The sequence below is a fragment of the Scyliorhinus torazame genome, chromosome 7, assembly GCF_047496885.1.
Source record: "Scyliorhinus torazame isolate Kashiwa2021f chromosome 7, sScyTor2.1, whole genome shotgun sequence".
Classification (NCBI taxonomy): Eukaryota; Metazoa; Chordata; class Chondrichthyes; order Carcharhiniformes; family Scyliorhinidae; genus Scyliorhinus; species Scyliorhinus torazame.
The window spans coordinates 56,512,825-56,519,002 of record NC_092713.1 but is presented as its reverse complement, the minus strand read 5'-3'; the positions used below and the strand labels follow the sequence as shown (position 1 = coordinate 56,519,002).

The following is a 6,178-nucleotide window of genomic DNA, read 5'->3' as shown; positions in this document are numbered from 1 at the left end:
TTGATTACATCACTTGTTGAATGTGCTCAGGACGCACTTCAGAGTAACACGAATAACATTGCCGCGGGCGGGGGTACGTTCTTTTTTAGGGAGGATGGAACTAATACGAAATACATTTTTTTAAGCTGTCAAGTTTTTTAATTGGGGGCAATACTGGCAAAACTTTTTTTTTGGGAGGAGGTGGAAATATGTTCTTCGGGTTGTCTTGGGGCTCGAAGTAAAACTTAACTTTCAACCGGGCTATCAGTGCTAACTTTTATGAGATCGGCCTTTATTCATTAACTTGTAACCGGGTTATCAGTGCTAACTTTTATGAGGTTGGCCTTTATTCCAAGTTAAGGCTTTTTATCCTCCCTCGGACAGCACTAGCTGCATGGAGATCAATGCAGGCCTACATTGGTACCGTTTAGGGGACGTTTCCTGTCGAGTGTAGCACGGGTTCCATTGCAGCTACAGCCCTGCCCTGTACCGCCGGGCGTGTTTCAAAAAGTCCAGGCGCACCAATTGGTAGTAAAGGAAGAACTAGTCATCTCTAGTAAGCGCTTATTTCCCACTTCTGAACACGCCGTGTAACTTGCTGAGGGGAAAAAAAGCGTGGACATTACAAACGCACGCAGAGGTGGAAAGAAGGGACGCGTGGGGGTCTGTACGATGTCCAGTTCTCCAGAGTTTCTTTTTAAAAAGAGCTTGACTCATCAGAAGAGGAGCTAGAAAGAACGGAGATAATGAGATGGTTGTCAGCTGAAAAGTTGCTATGAAAAGAGCATTGATGCCTGCTTTTTGTGCTTTCAACCTAAAAACAATGAGTTTGTTTCAGGACAAATATGGAGCGTCTAAACATAAAAGATAATTCAGATATAGCTATTCTGCCTCTCCACCCCTACCGCCCAGACAAACCCAGTTTATCCTATCGGCTACCTGCCGCCTCTGGTTGGGTGACAATCTGGTTGGTTCGGTTAGACAGACCAATCAGATCAGAAGAATTGCAGTTGTATAAATGGAGACTAGGTGAAGTTCACCCCAGAGTACTGTTAATTCTGAATGAAGGTGACAGGCCACCTTGAGTATTCTTGAGGTGTGGTGGAAGATGTGCTTTTTATTTAAAGTAATCCTATTCATTGCCTTCTGTAATCAGTCATTTTCTCATCACTTATTGAAGGAACTATGCTCCGAAAGCTAGTGATTCCAAAGAAGCCTATTAGACTTTAACCTGGTGTTGTAAGACTTCTTAATGATTTTTTCATTCGGTTATTACAATATTGTTACAATCCCAAATGATAATGCTGGACAAATCAGATCCCCAAGTGAAACCTGGCTTAAATAGATCCTCATTTATTTTTAAACCATGGAGGAGAGCTACAAATCAACTTCACTGTAGTCTGCTGATGTTCTTTTGACACAAACAGCAAGACATTATTAGCCAGTAAAAATGAACTATACCCCGGATTAAAAAGTTGTAAAGTTCTCAATATGAACACTGGAAGATAATTAAGATATTCACTATTCCTTCATCCCAGCTATATAAGAACAAAGAACAGTACAGCACAGGAACAGGCCCTTCGGCCCTCCAAGCCTGCACCGACCATACTGCCCATCTGAACTAAAATTTTCTCCACTTTCTGGGTCCGTATTCCTCTATTCCCATCCTATTCATGTATTTGTCAAGATGCCCCTTAAACGTTGCTATCGTCCCTGCTTCCACCACCTCCTCCGGCAGCGAGTTCCAGGCACCCACTACCCTCTGTGTAAACAAACTTGCCTCGTACATCTCCTCTAAACCTTGCCCCTCACACCTTAAACCTAGTATCTTTAAAGACACGTAAAAATTAGGAAAGATAAAACAATTTACCATATTTATTTTGTGTGTTAAAGTATGAGGTGTATGTTAATTAACAGGCAAACTGCGGTCAGGCACACCACACTCTAAAGTGAATGACATGACCAAAACAGATTCCGTGGATTTTACAACAACCCACCCAGGTACTTGTCATACTGTGAGCCAGCCAGTCTCGCTGAAACTCTGTCTTTCTCACGAGGACATTCCATCTCCACATTCAAAGAACATGCATTGGAATTTTCTCCAAACGGCGCTACTACTGAAATGGCTTCAACTAGGATTCTTCTCCAGGGTTTCCATCTTTCCTTCGGAAATTCCTTTCCCCTAAATCTCCAAGTACACGAAGGCTTTGCCTTCCAAGTATACTTTCATATCTTTGGCAATGCCAAGCAGAACACCAGTGTTCCAAAGGGGTACTTTCTGGCCTGCAGCACAGAGTCACCAACTGTAGGTTGCCCTCTTGGATCCTCTGAGCTTCTCTCAAGCCCACTTTGGTTCAAGTCTGCTTATTGCAGCTCTAACTTTAATTTGGAGCCTTTTTTCTACTCCAGACTCTTAATTTTACTTAAGAAAGCACTTTCTAATCACTCTCTTTGTCACTGCCAAGGACTTTCTTCTGGGCTCTCTCTGTTCCACTCCTCATGTTGGGACCTTCTCCTTGTCCTCCTCCCATGACCTGCTTCCTGACACATTCAGCACCATGGCAGTCTGGTTCAGATCACCTGATTTTCAGTTTACTGCAGTTCCACTTCTTTGCTTCATTTCTTCTGCATAAGCATACAGGGCAGGTTCCCAGCATGAAGAACAGAAAATGCACTAACTCTGCGTGTGTGGCTACTTATCAGCTGGTGCATGCACAGAAGGCCCTAGTTGCCGATCTCCGACTGCTGATTTAAAATTTAAGTATTTGCGTTTCTTCACAAAGTATGAATGCAAAAACATGTATGAGGTACATGAGAAGGTTGACCAAGTACTTCTGGAAAGTTGATACCTCACTGGAACTACATAAATAGCCAAGAGCCCAGCATACCAGATGATTTTTTTTGAGCACTATTGTCATGAGCCTTGCTTATTTAGAGCTAGCAAAGAAATCTTGATGATTGTTCAGGAAGTAGAATGGCATATGCCATTCAGGCCCATGTCCTTATGATCAGCTTTAGGAATGGAGGTTGAATTGATCATTTTATTTATAAAAAAGCAAGTCATGGGTGGTCAATTGGAGAGGCTAAGTCTCAAAAGGTTGAATTGACATGAGATGAATTGGATGTGTGCCTGGATAACTAATTTATTTGTAAATAATTTGTAACTATGAGGAAAGACAGATATGCTAACTGGTTTTCAGTAACCTTTTTGAGATCATTGTAGAGTGCTGTGCCTATATAATTCTAACATAGTTGCTGAGATGGTCTGCAGAGGATTTTGATTTCTTTTTATTCAGATTGATAGATTTAGTATCTAGATAGACAAATGTCAAAGGGTATTAAAAGATGATGGTAACAACACGTTTTCATAAGACAACTTAGTCATTTTAGACCACCTACCCATTGGTGCATTTAAAATAATCCTGAATTCCACTTGTTAACATGAACCTACTTAGTTCCTTCTTGAAGCCCATTATGATTTCTTGTTTCACGGGTGGAATGGTGGTGGCACCGCTGCCTCACGGCAGCGAGGATCCGGGTTCAATCCTGGCCCCGGGTCACTGTCTGTGTGGAGTTTGCATATTCTCTCCTGTGTGCGTGGGTCTCACCCCTACAACCCAAAGGTGTGTATGGTAGGTGGATTTGCCATGCTAAATTGCCCCTTAATTGAAAAAATAATGAATTGGGTACTTGAATTTACATTTTAAAAAAAAAAATGATTTCTTGTGTCACCACGTGTCAGTAATCCGTTCCATGTACTATTTTAATTTGAGTAAAAGTTCCTCAAGCATTACCTATATTTATTTTGTTCTTCATTTGTAGATATGTTCCTTTGAACTGAAATTCTGCATTTGCCATCAGTGCTTACTTCAGGTACGACCGTACTAACCTTTCCTAGTTCTAAACAAGTCTATCAACTCTCTTCTCAGTCTTTTCTTTTTAAAACAGAAAAAAATAGTCCATCTTTAATTTTCTCATTGTCCCCTTACAGTCTAGGATCAACTGTGCTGTCCTTCTCTGTTGCTTCTCTAATAATTGAATATCCTGTTTAGAACAATGAGACTAAAATTGCCCTCTGCCTTGTTGCTCTTCCTTGACTCTAAAGCCGTCTCAAACCCCACCTACAATCCTGGAAAATGTCCTAATTTTTCCACGATTGCTCTGCCTTTGTTTCTCCACTTTGAAGGACCTTGAAAGTTTTTCTGCTTTACAGGTACAACAGAAGACAAGTTCATTTATGTGGTTGCCTGACACTCTGAAGTCAGGAGTAATAGTAATTCTGGGATGCATTCGGAGTAGCGGTTGAAATTGAGGCTTTTTTTTTTTTTGGAAGTGTTACATTTGCTGAATAGGGGAATTTCTGATTTGGATCAGTTAATGGACTTGTGAAAATAATCGCTCCTGCATATAAATTTAACACCATTAATTCAGAAAAGGGTTTAATAAATTGTCTCTTTCTGTACTCTCACTAGCAATGAATGCAAAAGATGATAATTCATGCAGTTGGCAGGGTGATTTTTATGTGCTTGTGCAATCAACTTGTTTTTAGCAGAGAGTAAGAGAACCTAAATCAACTCCTTTCTCCATTGCTGCTATTTGATTTAACAGATATTGTAATATTGTCAGATATTAATATATTTCACTAATTTCTCAGCAGAGACAAATACATTCCTGGTTGGTTGTATGGCATTGTTCATACAGGGTTTTTGGAATGATGGTGTACTTTATTCATTCATGGGATGTGGAAATTGCTGGCTGAGCCACCATTTATTGCCCATCCCTAGTTGCTATTGAGGGGGTACTTCGAGTCAACCACGTTGTTGTGGATCTGGAGTCACATGTAGACCAAACCAGGTGAGGATAGCCGATTTCCTCCCCTAAAGGACATTAGTGAACCAAATGGGTTTTTATGACAATCGACAATGGTTTCATGGTCAATATTAGACTTTTAATTCCAGTTGATTAAAAAAACTGAATTGAGAGGACATGGCAAGGTTTTGCCTTAAGTTTATAGTCTGACCTTATTTTGGTTGATCTTTCAGGTGCAGCGTTAAACCGAGTTCCTGTCTGCCCTGTCAGGTGGGCATAAAAGATCCCATGATACTATTTTGAAAGACAGCAGGGGAATCATCCCCATTGTCATGGCCAATATTTGTCCCTTAATCAGCATCTCATATACAGGTTATCTGGATTTTATTACATTGGTATTTGTGGGACCCTGCTATATGCAAATTGGCTGCCAAGTTTCCTATATTACATCAGTGACTACATAAGTGCTTTGGCTGTGTAGTGTTTTGAGATGTCCTGTTGTCATGAGTGGCACGATATGAATGCAAATCCTTTTTCATTCAATTTCCTACTGCAACTTATTTTTGTTGATAAATCTATATTACAACTTTGACATGCGAGTGGTTGACCTTCATGTGCTACCCACATATCAGTGTGGAGAGCAGTACTGCGCACAGTTGTGCCTTCCAAGATTTCAATGATTATCTGTATTTCTGCTTTGTTGGGCATTGTCTCACCTCTTCCACTTTCCCCCATATGTGTATATTTACACTATACAGTTTACTTTTAACTTAAAGATGATTCGGAGAGGCAGTGGTGTAGTGAGTGGTATTGTCAATGGACTAGTACTCCAGAGACCCAGAATCCCACCATGGCAGGTGGTGAAATTTGAATTCAATAAAAAAAATCCGGAATTAAAAGTTTAATGCTAACCATGAAACCATTGTCGATTGTTGTTTAAAAAAAAAAAAACATTTTGCCGACATATGGCTCAAAATACACAGCAATGTGGTTGACTCTTAAATGTCCTCTGAAATGGCATATCAAGCCACTCAGGTCAAGGCCAATTAGGGATGGCCGATAAATGTTGCCCATATCCTATGAATAAAAACAAATTCAAATGTTTTTGCAATTCATTTCCCATTTTTCTATTATTCATGATTTATTCAAACGACTGCGGAACTTTTTTTGTTAGATGCTTGAATTAGAACTTCTTGTACCTTGAGCACTTGCCACTGGATTGATGTGCTGTAACAGTGGCTAAATTAATTTCTGAGCAAAATTGAGTTTTCTTGATTTGTCCAAGCAAACTTTCTTCTTCGTCTTTGCCTGAAACCAACTGTACCTTATGAGAAATGCTTTGCTTCTATTTCACAATCAAAAATGTTAGGATAACTTGACCAGTTAATTG

General features: G+C 40.1%; 1 protein-coding gene across 3 annotated transcripts in view; it reads left to right on the top strand.

Annotated features, from left to right (window-relative positions):
- The window catches only part of elovl8b (ELOVL fatty acid elongase 8b), an 83,861-nt gene that overhangs the window by 238 nt on the left and 77,445 nt on the right, over window positions 1-6,178 (top strand). Inside the window, exon 2 of one of the 3 annotated variants that reach the window (XM_072510740.1) lies at window positions 3,802-3,852. The exons of 1 other annotated variant lie outside the window; for it this stretch is intronic. The gene's annotated coding sequence lies outside the window, so the exon portion shown is untranslated. Of the gene's footprint in view, window positions 1-51; window positions 74-3,801; window positions 3,853-6,178 lie in introns of those variants that run through there. One more of the 3 variants, XM_072510739.1, reaches the window with a different exon arrangement.